Source organism: Phyllopteryx taeniolatus, chromosome 22 (genome assembly GCF_024500385.1).
Source record: "Phyllopteryx taeniolatus isolate TA_2022b chromosome 22, UOR_Ptae_1.2, whole genome shotgun sequence".
Lineage (NCBI taxonomy): Eukaryota > Metazoa > Chordata > Actinopteri > Syngnathiformes > Syngnathidae > Phyllopteryx > Phyllopteryx taeniolatus.
In genome coordinates, this window is record NC_084523.1 from 7939224 (window position 1) to 7951713 (window position 12490).

The 12490-nt window shown below is 42.7% G+C and overlaps 1 protein-coding gene and 3 long non-coding RNA genes across 12 annotated transcripts in view; 1 reads left to right on the forward strand and 3 right to left on the reverse strand.

The window, feature by feature from the left end:
* The first annotated feature begins 3685 nt into the window (after nt 1-3685).
* On the forward strand, nt 3686-12079 carry LOC133471874 (uncharacterized). Its single transcript, XR_009786422.1, has 11 exons — nt 3686-3944; nt 4208-4282; nt 4361-4475; nt 4575-4647; nt 4780-5177; nt 5405-5473; nt 5539-5704; nt 5834-5926; nt 6112-6178; nt 11251-11372; nt 11641-12079. It is a non-coding gene; the product is annotated as an uncharacterized LOC133471874 (long non-coding RNA).
* On the reverse strand, nt 4755-5651 carry LOC133471879 (uncharacterized). Its single transcript, XR_009786428.1, has 5 exons — nt 5520-5651; nt 5240-5456; nt 5092-5154; nt 4940-5012; nt 4755-4858 (listed from the first exon to the last, which is right to left on the reverse strand). It is a non-coding gene; the product is annotated as an uncharacterized LOC133471879 (long non-coding RNA).
* On the reverse strand, nt 6120-8645 carry LOC133471878 (uncharacterized). Of its 2 annotated transcripts, XR_009786427.1 has the most exons (15): nt 8418-8645; nt 8069-8113; nt 7911-7945; nt 7799-7827; nt 7671-7705; nt 7546-7574; nt 7415-7449; nt 7303-7331; nt 7175-7209; nt 7050-7078; nt 6792-6826; nt 6676-6704; nt 6546-6580; nt 6421-6449; nt 6120-6337 (listed from the first exon to the last, which is right to left on the reverse strand). It is a non-coding gene; the product is annotated as an uncharacterized LOC133471878 (long non-coding RNA). The 2 variants fall into 2 exon arrangements; XR_009786426.1 differs by having other exon boundaries at nt 6421-6580.
* The window catches only part of impdh1b (IMP (inosine 5'-monophosphate) dehydrogenase 1b), a 114857-nt gene continuing 113601 nt past the window's right edge, over nt 11235-12490 (reverse strand). For all 8 annotated transcript variants that reach the window (XM_061761960.1, XM_061761955.1, XM_061761954.1 and 5 more), the window contains one exon: nt 11235-11386. The gene's annotated coding sequence lies outside the window, so the exon portion shown is untranslated. The remainder of the gene's footprint in view (nt 11387-12490) is intronic.

A 12490-nucleotide genomic window follows, 5' to 3' on the forward strand; every position in this document is an offset into this window, starting at 1 on the left:
TTCGGTGACAACATTTAGATTAATACAGGCTTACCTGCACGGTCTGATGTGGCACAATATTAAAGATTTTCTCATTTTAAATGATCTGTCATGATAAATATGATAAATATAATAATTAACACATTTGAGTATTTTAATTGTGACCAGTATTGTCTGTGATTGGCTTTCAAACAGTCCTCTTCTTCAAAAAGGAGAAAATGAATGTTATTTGTCACTTCTAATAACATATTTCAATTTTGCATTTGTTTAAAGCAACAGACTGAGAGATGTCTCTAATATTTTTTCACCAAATTTTGTGGCGATGTATGTTTGTTTGTTCCATTCAATCATTATGGCCATGAAAGATGTCAATAAGTTGAACAATAATTATTATCGTGCACAATTTTATAAATTAATGTACAGTTTAATTTACAATCTAATTAGTCATGTTTTAATTGACTTTATATTGATTTAAGTTTTTGTGTGTGTAAAGTGACACGTGCAAAAAAACATAACTCACTGCTTTTGTTTGTTGTATGACAGGAACGAGGAGGTTTTGGGTGCCGGTGCAGCCGACAGACGGGACTCGCAGCTCCATCCTGCTCCACAGTGATAGCAAATTGCTTTTGCACAGGTGTGTGTGTGTACGATTTTAAGGCAGCCATGTGGTGTGTTTCAGGAGATGTGTGATGTCACTTCGGCATTCCTTGGTCTGCTTCATAGACTGCACAACACTGACACAGACGCACAAAAAAACAATGCTTCTGAACAAAAAGCTTACAAACATATGTCCAGAAGCGTTGAATGTGTGCCCATACCAGTGTTTTGCAGTTGATGAAATTTGCCAAAACCTGTTTCATGTACTGCAAGAGTCAAGAAATTCTTGCAGTATATGAAACAGTACATAGGTAGTCAACTCCCTTCATTTCGCCTCCATGTGAGCCAGTACCTAAGTTTCTCGAAACTTAGGTTTTGGCCCACAGGGAGTCAAAAGAGGGACATCACACATCTTCAAGTGCCCAACATGGTGTCATCAGCCTCAAACTGCTTCCATGTCTAAATAAACTTGTCATCCAGTGCTTGTGTCTAACTTTTATTGAATATTTGTTCAAATTGTAAAACAAACAAACATTTTTGGTGCAATAAATTGCTTATTTGTAGAAGTCTTTGGTGTTTTATTGCTAAATTTAAAATAGCAGTAACCCAACTCTGCTCACCACACATATGTACCTGAAACCGACCAATCACCAAGCTTTATGCAAATTAATTTGCATAGCCACGCCCACTTCCCCACAACAACCAATCACAGCGCAGTATAATCCTAGATTTTTCGACTTTTGGCTTAACCAGCCAATCAGGTTGCTCTATTTTAACTCATTTGCATATCCCCTCTCCACCAATCACAGCATAGGCCCCGCCCCTTCCCCAAAAATTTTTTTTTGAAAAAAAAAAAAAAAAATCCAGAAAAAATTTTGAAAAAAAAATTTTGGGGGAAAAATTTTGGAAAAAAAAAAAAAAAATTAAAAAATTTTTTTGGGGGAAAATAAAATTTGAATTTTTGTTTTTTTTTTATTTTTGTTTTTTTTAAATGTTTGAAAATATTTATTTTTTTTGTGTGATGTGTTTGAAGAATAAACAGGAAGAGTTCAAGGCAATGTTTTTTTTAAACAGTTTTTATTTGTTTTGCAGAGATGTTAAGTCAGACATTACATCAACAAGTAAACTGGGGGGAAAAAAACCGCTCACAAGTTTGATGACATCAATGGTCTCCTCGTCGCCGCATGGTGAAGTTGTTGGCTGGTGGCAGAAGTGTGTGGACCAGTGTGTGGGGATCTAAGACAAAAATCAAGTCAACTTCTTGTGCAGCAAATGTTTTTGACAGATGAAACTCACCAGTGAGGAGGAGGATGTGAGACTTGTTTTCTGGGACTCTAAGTGCTCACACGGCTGCGATGCCAGGAAGCTGACCATGGTCGACAGCACCTTCAAGAAAAGCAAAAAAACCCACATTGATTCAAAGAGTAAATCATTAGGACAGGATGTGGACATCAACAACATTCAAGGAGCATACTCTTGAAAGTCTCCTGGTGAAACTCGTCTCTGTCCAGCTCAGTCTTAACGCCAGCCAGATCAAAACGCAGCCAGTGGAAGTCATCACCCAGTGGGAAGAGGATGCAGACCTGAAGACAAGACATCTGTGAGTCAAACATTTTTTTTTTTTTTTTTATTTTGGTAAGAAAAATTGAGCTGAAACTCACCAGTGATCAAGAGGACATGCGAGGTGTTGGCGTGTTAACACTGCTGCATACACAGGAAGCTGACCATGTTCTTCACCACCTTGCGAAAAACACATTTGATCAAATCGTCACAATTGCAAAGTGCATACTGCCTAAAGTGTGTATGGACCCAGTGCAAATGTGGTCAAACTGCTCTCCCACTTCTTCCCAGGCTGTTCCGAAGTTTGGCTTCAGCACCTTCTGGATGTGGTTGTCCACCTGAGGATGAGGCAACAACATGCAGCGTAAGAAAAGAGCTTGATCAAGAACAGTTTTGAGCAAAACAAATTTTTTGTAATTACCATTTATTGGTCTTAAAGATTACATTAATTAGCAGACATTACATTTAGACCCCCCCCCCCCAAAAAAAAAAAAAGCCAGGAAGACAACAACCAGCTCAGTGTTGTGGAATGGACCTTCAACGCCAGCGTGGACCAGCCTGTCGTCACCTCCCTGAAACACAAAAAAAGACATCCGTGAGTCAAACATTAACCGAAGATGTTTTTTTGGTAGCAAATTATGTTTGAGATGAAACAGACCAATGAAGAGGACATGAGGCGTTGTTTGTCTGGGACTTTGTGCGTTCACACTGCTGCATGTTCTTCAGCACCTTCAAAAGAAGAACACATTTGATCAAATAAGAAAAAGTCCCAATTGCAAAGTGCATACTGTCTAAAGTGTGGATGGACCCAGTGCAGATGTCAAACTGCTCTCCACTTCCCAGGCTGCCCCGCAATGTGGCTTCAGCACCTTCTGGATGTGGTTCACCACCTGAGGAAGAGGCAACAATATCTGTGAGTCAAAAATTAACCGAACATGTTTTTTGGTAGCAAATTATGTTTGAGATGAAACAGACCAGCAATGAAGAGGACATGAGGCGTTGTTTGTCTGGGACTTTGTGCGTTCACACTGCTGCATGTTCTTCAGCACCTTCAAAAGAAGAACACATTTGATCAAATAAGAAAAAGTCACACTTGCAAAGTGCATACTGTCTAAAGTGTGGATGGACCCAGTGCAGATGTCAAACTGCTCTCCACTTCCCAGGCTGCCCCGAAATGTGGCTTCAGCACCTTTCTGGATGTGGTTCTCCACCTGAGGAAGAGTCAACGACATCTGTGAGTCAAACATTAACCGAAGATGTTTGTTTGGTAGCAAATTATGTTTGAGATGAAACGGACCAATGAAGAGGACATGAGGCGTTGTTTGTCTGGGACTTTGCACGTTCACACTGCTGCATGCGCAGGAAGCTGACCATGTTCTTCAGTACCTTCAAAAGAAGAACACGCAGATGTCAAACTGCCCCGAAATGTGGCTTCAGCATCTTCTGGTTTTCCACCTGAGGAAGAGGCAACACGACGACAACATCTGTGAGTCAAACATTAACCGAAGATGTTTTTTTAGTAGCAAATTATGTTTGAGATGAAACAGACCAGCAATGAAGAGGACGTGAGGCGTTGTTTGTCTGGGACTTTGTGCGTTCACACTGCTGCATGTTCTTCAGCACCTTCAAAAGAAGAACACATTTGATCAAATAAGAAAAAGTCACACTTGCAAAGTGCATACTGTCTAAAGTGTGGATGGACCCAGTGCAGATGTCAAACTGCTCTCCACTTCCCAGGCTGCCCCGAAATGTGGCTTCAGCACCTTTCTGGATGTGGTTCTCCACCTGAGGAAGAGTCAACGACATCTGTGAGTCAAACATTAACCGAAGAGGTTTGTTTGGTAGCAAATTATGTTTGAGATGAAACGGACCAATGAAGAGGACATGAGGCGTTGTTTGTCTGGGACTTTGCGCGTTCACACTGCTGCATGCGCAGGAAGCTGACTTGTTCAGTACCTTCAAAAGAAGAACACATTTGATCAAATAAAAAGTCACAATTGCATAGTGCATACAGTCGAAAGTGTGGATGGACCCAGTGCAGATGTTAAACTGCTCTCCCACTTCTTCCCAGGCTGCTCTGAAGTTTGGCTTCAGCACCTTCTGGATGTGGTTCTCCACCTGAGGAAGAAAGGAAACAACATGCAGTGTAAGCAAAGAGTGTGTAATCAAGAATAGTTTTGAACTACCCTAAAGTTTGGTTTTAATTACCATTTTTGTCTTCTAGATTACATTTGGACCCCCCCCAAAAAATGAAAAAAAGCCAGGATTACACTGACAACCATCTCCTCTTGGCTGTGAACCTTTATTGCGTTGCGATCTCTCTGGAAAAGAAGACATCTGTGAGTCTAACATGAACCAACATTTTTTTGTAGCAACTGTTTAAAGTGTGTATGGACCCAGTGCAAATGTGGTCAAACTGCTCTCCCACTTCTTCCCAGGCTGCTCCGAAGTTTGGCTTCAGCACCTTCTGGATGTGGTTGTCCACCTGAGGATGAGGCAACAGCATGCAGCGTAAGAAAAGAGCTTGATCAAGAACAGTTTTGAGCAAAACAATTTTTTGTAATTACCATTTATTGGTCTTAAAGATTACATTAATTAGCAGACATTACATTTAGACCCCCCCCCCCCCAAAAAAAAAAAAAGCCAGGAAGACATCAACAACCAGCTCAGTGTTGTGGAATGGACCTTCAATGCCAGCGTGGACCAGCCTGTCGTCACCTCCCTGAAACACAAAAAGACATCTGTGAGTCAAACAAACGAAGATTTTTTTTTGGTAACAAATTATGTTTGATATGAAACAGACCAGCAATGAAGAGGACAAGGCGTTGTTTTTTCTGGGATGTTGCACGTTCACACTGCTGCATGTTCTTCAGTACCTTCAAAAGAAGAACACATTTGATCAAATAAGATAAAGTCACAATTGCATAGTGCATACTGTCTAAAGTGTGGATGGACCCAGTGCAGATGTCAAACTGCCCCGAAATGTGGCTTCAGCACCTTCTGGATGTGGTTCACCACCTGAGGAAGAGGCAACAATATCTGTGAGTCAAACATTAACTGAAGATGTTTTTTGGTAGCAAATTCTGTTTGAGATGAAACCCACCCGCGAAAGAGGCCATGCGAAGTCTGAGATAATTTGAGGGCACGAGTGGACTGGAGCAGCGAGGCAAAAGCCTGGACAAAGAAAAAAATGAGAGAGCAGTCAAGCTGATTATTAACAAGTGTCAACATTGAAAATGTGTGTGTTCATCTAGAACTTGTCCGGCAGGTGCAGGATGCTGACGGTCGGGGTGCTTCTCCTCCAGGATGCTGTGCTAGTACTGGAATGAAAAAGCAGGTGAGCATTCTTCAAACTTGAATTGAGGAGCTCATTTGTAGCTTACGTCCTCTCTCGGCACAAAGTCGATGACGACGCCACGTTTCCGCCACGACACTTTGATTCATCAAGTCGGACTTTGACGATGGAGGTCTTCACGAGTTGGCGTTCTCCACATCGGACCCCGTCACAGCCCGAGGAGGTCTCAGCGCCACCTGGTGGACGTTGAAGACAACCAATGCGAGCACACAGGTGAATTACCCGGCGGGTCCCGACACCAGCGCATCTCAGTGCAGAGAACTGCAGAAGAGAGATGTTAAACTATTGGTAAATTGAGCACGTCAGCCATTTTGTTTCATATACCGCCATCTTGTTCCTCAGGCATCTCTGGATCAAGTCAAGAGGCTCCTTCAGTCTCATCACAGCAGCAGGAAGTGACGTCACCTACGATGTGCACAACTATGTGAAGACCAAGTAAGCGCACAATCTTTGACCATCTTTTGGTACCTCACCATTGGAAATTCACGTGTTTGTATTTGCCATTGAGCGCACGTTACCACCTGAACCACGATGTCGTCACTGGAGCCCCGCTGCTGCCTTTCGCAACATTGTACTAAAACACAATGTAATAAAACATGATTTGTATTTCTGCGTATGAGTGCGAGTGAGTCTCACCCGGGAGGAGAGAGCGAGACCGAGCTGGACGTCTTGAAGACCTGCAGCACGGTGGGCTGAAAGACACAGTAACAGTTTGCATTTGAGTTTTTGGAACGTGGAACCTTTTTGGTATATTTGGTAGACATGTCTAACAGAAGGCAGGAAGTCAGCCATTTCACATTGAAGCAGCCATTTTAGGGTCATTGGACCATTGTTTGAGATGCGAGCCTGGGGACAGAAATGAGACAATTAGTCACACGCATAGATTTGAATTAATATACATTTAAGGGGGGGGGGCTGTCATTAAGCACCATTTTTAGGGCGATTTGAAGACGTGCGTCTGTGGACAGAAAATAGACAATTAGTCACGCAGATATTTTATTGCTGTACAAAAAACAAAACAAAAAAAACAGGCTGTCATTTTGTTGCTAAGCACCACTTTAGTGTCAAGATGACCATCAAGATGTCAGCCTGTGGACAGAAATGAGACAATTAGTCGCACGCATAGATTAGATTTATTAATATACATTTAAGGGTGGGGGGGGGGTCATTTTGTCCTTAAGCACCATTTTTGGGGCGATTTGAAGATGTGAGTCTGTGGACAGAAAATAGACAATTAGTCACGCAGATATTTTATTGCTGTACAAAAAACAAAACAGGCTGTCATTTTGTTGCTAAGCACCATTTTAGTGTCAAGATGACCATGAAGATGTCAGCCTGTGGACAGAAATGAGACAATTAGTCGCACGCATAGATTTGAATTATTAATATACATTTAAGGGGGGGGGGTCATTTTGTTGCCAAGCACCATTTTAGTGTCAAGATGACCATCAAGATGTCAGCCTGTGGACAGAAATGAGACAATTAGTCGCACACATACATTTGAATTATTAATATACATTTAAGGGGGGGGGGGGGGGGTCATTTTGTCCTTAAGCACCATTTTTGGGGCGATTTGAAGATGTGAGTCTGTGGACAGAAAATAGACAATTAGTCACGCAGATATTTTATTGCTGTACAAAAAACAAAACAAAAAAAACAGGCTGTCATTTTGTTGCCAAGCACCATTTTAGTGTCAAGATGACCATCAAGATGTCAGCCTGTGGACAGAAATGAGACAATTAGTCGCACGCATAGATTTGAATTATTAATATACATTTAAGGGTGGGGGGTGTCATTTTGTCGTTAAGCACCATTTTTGGGGCGATTTGAAGACGTGCATCTGTGGACAGAAAATAGACAATTAGTCACGCAGATATTTTATTACTGTACAAAAAAACAGGCTGTCATTTTGTTGCTAAGCACCATTTTAGTGTCAAGATGACCATGAAGATGTTAGCCTGTGGACAGAAATGAGACAATTAGTCACACACATACATTTGAATTATTAATATACATTTAAGGGGGGGGGGGGGGGTCATTTTGTCCTTAAGCACCATTTTTGGGGCGATTTGAAGATGTGAGTCTGTGGACAGAAAATAGACAATTAGTCACGCAGATATTTTATTGCTGTACAAAAAACAAAACAAAAAAAACAGGCTGTCATTTTGTTGCCAAGCACCATTTTAGTGTCAAGATGACCATCAAGATGTCAGCCTGTGGACAGAAATGAGACAATTAGTCGCACGCATAGATTTGAATTATTAATATACATTTAAGGGTGGGGGGTGTCATTTTGTCGTTAAGCACCATTTTTGGGGCGATTTGAAGACGTGCATCTGTGGACAGAAAATAGACAATTAGTCACGCAGATATTTTATTACTGTACAAAAAAACAGGCTGTCATTTTGTTGCTAAGCACCATTTTAGTGTCAAGATGACCATGAAGATGTTAGCCTGTGGACAGAAATGAGACAATTAGTCACACACACAGATTTGAATTAATATACATTTCAGAAAACAATGAACACGTACACAGACATACTTGATTCTGTAATTGATGTGAAAGTTGGCACTTACCTACTGGAGCGGCGCTTTTTTTCACCCCCAAAATGCTGAAACGATCTTGAGCAAAAATTTAAATGATAAAGCGCTATTATTTATTAGCGCATACAACACTCACTCGATAGATTTGTGTCATTTAAGATCGCGAGTCACGTAATTTATCATTGGCGGAATTAGCGTTTATATTTAATCGCCATATGCATCAAATAAATGTTGACGTTTATTGACGCCGATAGAGACGAAGCGTTGTGGGTTTTTTTTTGGGTAGCATGCGTGCAAGGTGTTAGCACGACGAAAGCGTGAATTAAAAGTGTTAAAAGTTAGCAAACTAAGTTGAAAGGAGGAGAAGACTCAGAAGACTCACCTCATCACAGACGTCGTGATGCTCGCGGCTTGATGGCGAAAAGGTCGTCGAGTCAATTAATCGCCACTTAAATAGTTTTCAGGTGCACCTGTTTTTTTTACAAAACTTTATTTAACAAAGAACTGCAAAAAAAAGTTAGAATATTGTGTTTTGAAAGTGAAAAACCAGAAAGATTGGTGAAAGAGCTCTAAAGTGTAGGTACCACCGGGAATCGAACCCTAGTTTCTGGAGTACCAATCATTGTCTGAAGCCACTCGACCGTCAGCAGTTGTTATTTCCGGTTCTCTTAATCATATTTGTCATATCAGTGACGTGTTGGAGCCGCAAAAAGCGATCAGTTTTCACGAACACTACTACTCAAACATCCGAGTTGCTAAACCGAAGCTGGTCCAGTGGTTTAAGACTTTGACTTTGGTTACTGTAGTCGTTGGTTCGATCCCTACTTTGTCCTCCATTTGCACTTCTTGGAGACTTCGCTTTATATAGCGAAGTGGAGCCTGACGTGGGAATCGAACCAGGGTCACCTGTACCGAAGGCAAACTTTTAAAGCATAAGCCACGCAATATAAGCAAACTTGCAAATTTTTGGTCGTATTTATCGGGTCCATACCGCCGTGTTCCGAACCAATAAATACGACCTGAATACCTTCGTCGCTAGGTCAAGTGTAGTCGAATGGTTTACGACAAAGACTTGGGTACAGACGGTGCAGGGTTCAATTCCCACCCAAAGCTTTGTTTGACTTTCCTCCATCATTATACGGCCAGATGGTCGGGGACGAGGATCGAACCAGGGTCACCTGTACCGAAGGCAAACTTTTAAAGCATAAGCCACGCAATATAAGCAAACTTGCAAATTTTTGGTCGTATTTATCGGGTCCATACCGCCGTGTTCCGAACCAATAAATACGACCTGAATACCTTCGTCGCTAGGTCAAGTGTAGTCGAATGGTTTACGACAAAGACTTGGGTACAGACGGTGCAGGGTTCAATTCCCACCCAAAGCTTTGTTTGGCTTTCCTCCATCATTATACGGCCAGATGGTCGGGGACGAGGATCGAACCAGGGTCACCTGTACCGAAGGCAAACTTTTAAAGCATAAGCCACGCAATATAAGCAAACTTGCAAATTTTTGGTCGTATTTATCGGGTCCATACCGCCGTGTTCCGAACCAATAAATACGACCTGAATACCTTCGTCGCTAGGTCAAGTGTAGTCGAATGGTTTACGACAAAGACTTGGGTACAGACGGTGCAGGGTTCAATTCCCACCCAAAGCTTTGTTTGGCTTTCCTCCATCATTATACGGCCAGATGGTCGGGGACGAGGATCGAACCAGGGTCACCTGTACCGAAGGCAAACTTTTAAAGCATAAGCCACGCAATATAAGCAAACTTGCAAATTTTTGGTCGTATTTATCGGGTCCATACCGCCGTGTTCCGAACCAATAAATACGACCTGAATACCTTCGTCGCTAGGTCAAGTGTAGTCGAATGGTTTACGACAAAGACTTGGGTACAGACGGTGCAGGGTTCAATTCCCACCCAAAGCTTTGTTTGGCTTTCCTCCATCATTATACGGCCAGATGGTCGGGGACCAGGATCGAACCAGGGCCACCTGTACCGTAGGTAAAGTCGTAGACCATTCGGCCACACATTTGGGTGACCGCGCACGGTTAGGGTGGTACTTATCCGGTACATACATACATACAAGCGTGATGAATGAATACAAACAAAATATCAAACTTGACAGCTTGGACGTCGTCGCATGGGCTACGACGTTGCCTACAGTTCAGGTGGTCTCTGGTTCGAACCCCGTGAAACACAAACTTTGTGAAAGGGTTTTTCCATCTTTATCGCTCTATGTATTTGGAGGCATAAATGGGGATCGAACCCGAGTTCACCTGAACCGTAGGCAAAGTCTTAGACCATTCGGCCATCTGATCTGAGTTATCACCGACGGAGGAATTGGTTGGTATTATGGTGTCCCTAATGAAGTGGCCATTAAACTCCTCTTCAATGTCCCTAATGAAGTGGCCATTGAACTGCCTCGTCAATGTACCTCACAAGGTGGCCACCTATCCTCCATGTTGATATCCCTGATCAGGTGGCCATTAAACTCCCCTTCAATGTCCCTAATGAAGTGGCCATTGAACTGCCTCATCAATGTACCTCACAAGGTGGCCACCTATCCTCCATGTTGATATCCCTGATCAGGTGGCCATTAAACTCCCCTTCAATGTCCCTAATGAAGTGGCCATCCAACTGCCACGTCAATGTCCCTCACAAGGTGGCCACCTATCCTCCATGTTGATATCCCTGATCAGGTGGCCATTAAACTCCCCTTCAATGTTCCTTATGAAGTGGCCATCCAACCGCCAGGTCAATGTCCCTCACAAGGTGGCCACCTATCCTCCATGTTGATATCCCTGATCAGGTGGGCATTAAACACCCCTTCAATGTTCCTAATGAAGCGGCCATCGAACCGCCAGGTCAATGTCCCTCACAAGGTGGCCACCTATCCTCCATGTCGATATCCCTGATCAGGTGGCCATATAACCTCCCCTTCAATGTCCCTAATGAAGTGGCCACCCGTGGCAAGACTGGTAGGTGCCCCCTACCACCCAGCTGAAATCAGGAGTGACTGCTCTATCCACTTGAACATCTGCTGTTTGTTTTGGTTTATTTCCACCATTTCTAATGACTACTCATTTGAATTAACTTCCACCTTGCTGTGTGTAGTATAGTTTATATCATATGAATGCAGTATTTTGTAAAGTGCAAATGGAAGTTCATCTGTCATGACAAGAATAACAATGAGAATTCAACATGTTCACAGGTTTTATTGAGGAGTGGTGTACAATGATATGGGGCACAGGTGGCCACAGAGCTTTGGGTGGCCCCCACTGGTGGAGCTCACGTTGATTCGCAGCACCGAGGCCAGGAACTTGTTGGGCTCAGGTAGGTGATTCCACCTGCAATTAATATTGTAACATATAAGATATATTGACATCATAATAAACAAACATACATAACGTCATAAAGTACATGTACGTTATGGACATATAGTTTGACATGGTGCACATGATGTCATAATGTTAAATGTGGCATGATGACATCATCCAAACAAAATGACAAGGCACACATTACAGAAAGTTGGGCTGCCAGAGTCAAAACGCTAACATGTGCTGCAATATGTCATTTGCCCTTGCGCTTGTCTGGCCCTCAGCCCGACGGTGTCGGACCCGTCAGCTCGGCTCTCCTTCTCCGGAGCGGACTGCGACCCGGCCGTGATGACAGCGCTGCGCAAGAGATTACAGCCCCTGATAGTGCGGTGCGCCAGCGTAATGCACACGCTGCCCTTTTAACTAGAAAACGCAGGCTAGCTCCCAGCGCTGTCCGCCCAGATCACATCTGCCCGCCGGTTGGGCCCAGGAGCCGGCACGGGACACTCAAATCTGCACAATCCACAATAAATGTGTTCGTATAATATACTATTGTCACTGTCAACTGTACCACTATATGAAAGTCTGATTATACATTATGTCATAAACATGTCTTACGTTAGTAAAGCTATGCTACATTATTCATGTTATATAAAACATGAGGTCTTACTATACATGTCATGAAATCTTTTGCATTATTTCACAATAAACGGGTTAGTTTGGTCTCTAGTATGTGTCATTTTATATAGGACTATAAAATTATGATGAAGAAACATGTGACCGGAAGCAATGTATATAATCTTGGAAAAATAAATAAATAAATATATATACGTGATCTCATCTGCAATCATCCAATTACAGCCGGCCCTGCTGTCATCTTACTTAATTGCTCAATTAAATTGACTTTAATTGAATTTCCCACTTTGACTTTGGGGACTCGTTAATGTCACTGGATGGAAAACGGGGGGGGGGGGGGGGGGGGGGGGAAACATCCCGGGATAATGAGACTGGAGTCACGTGAACGCCGGCGTGCCTCCCTCTCCTCTGACCCCTTCGCCCCCGACAAACTCATTCCAGTGCACTTTGGTAATTTCATGTTTGAGAGATTTTACTGCGTGACGACAAAATTTGACC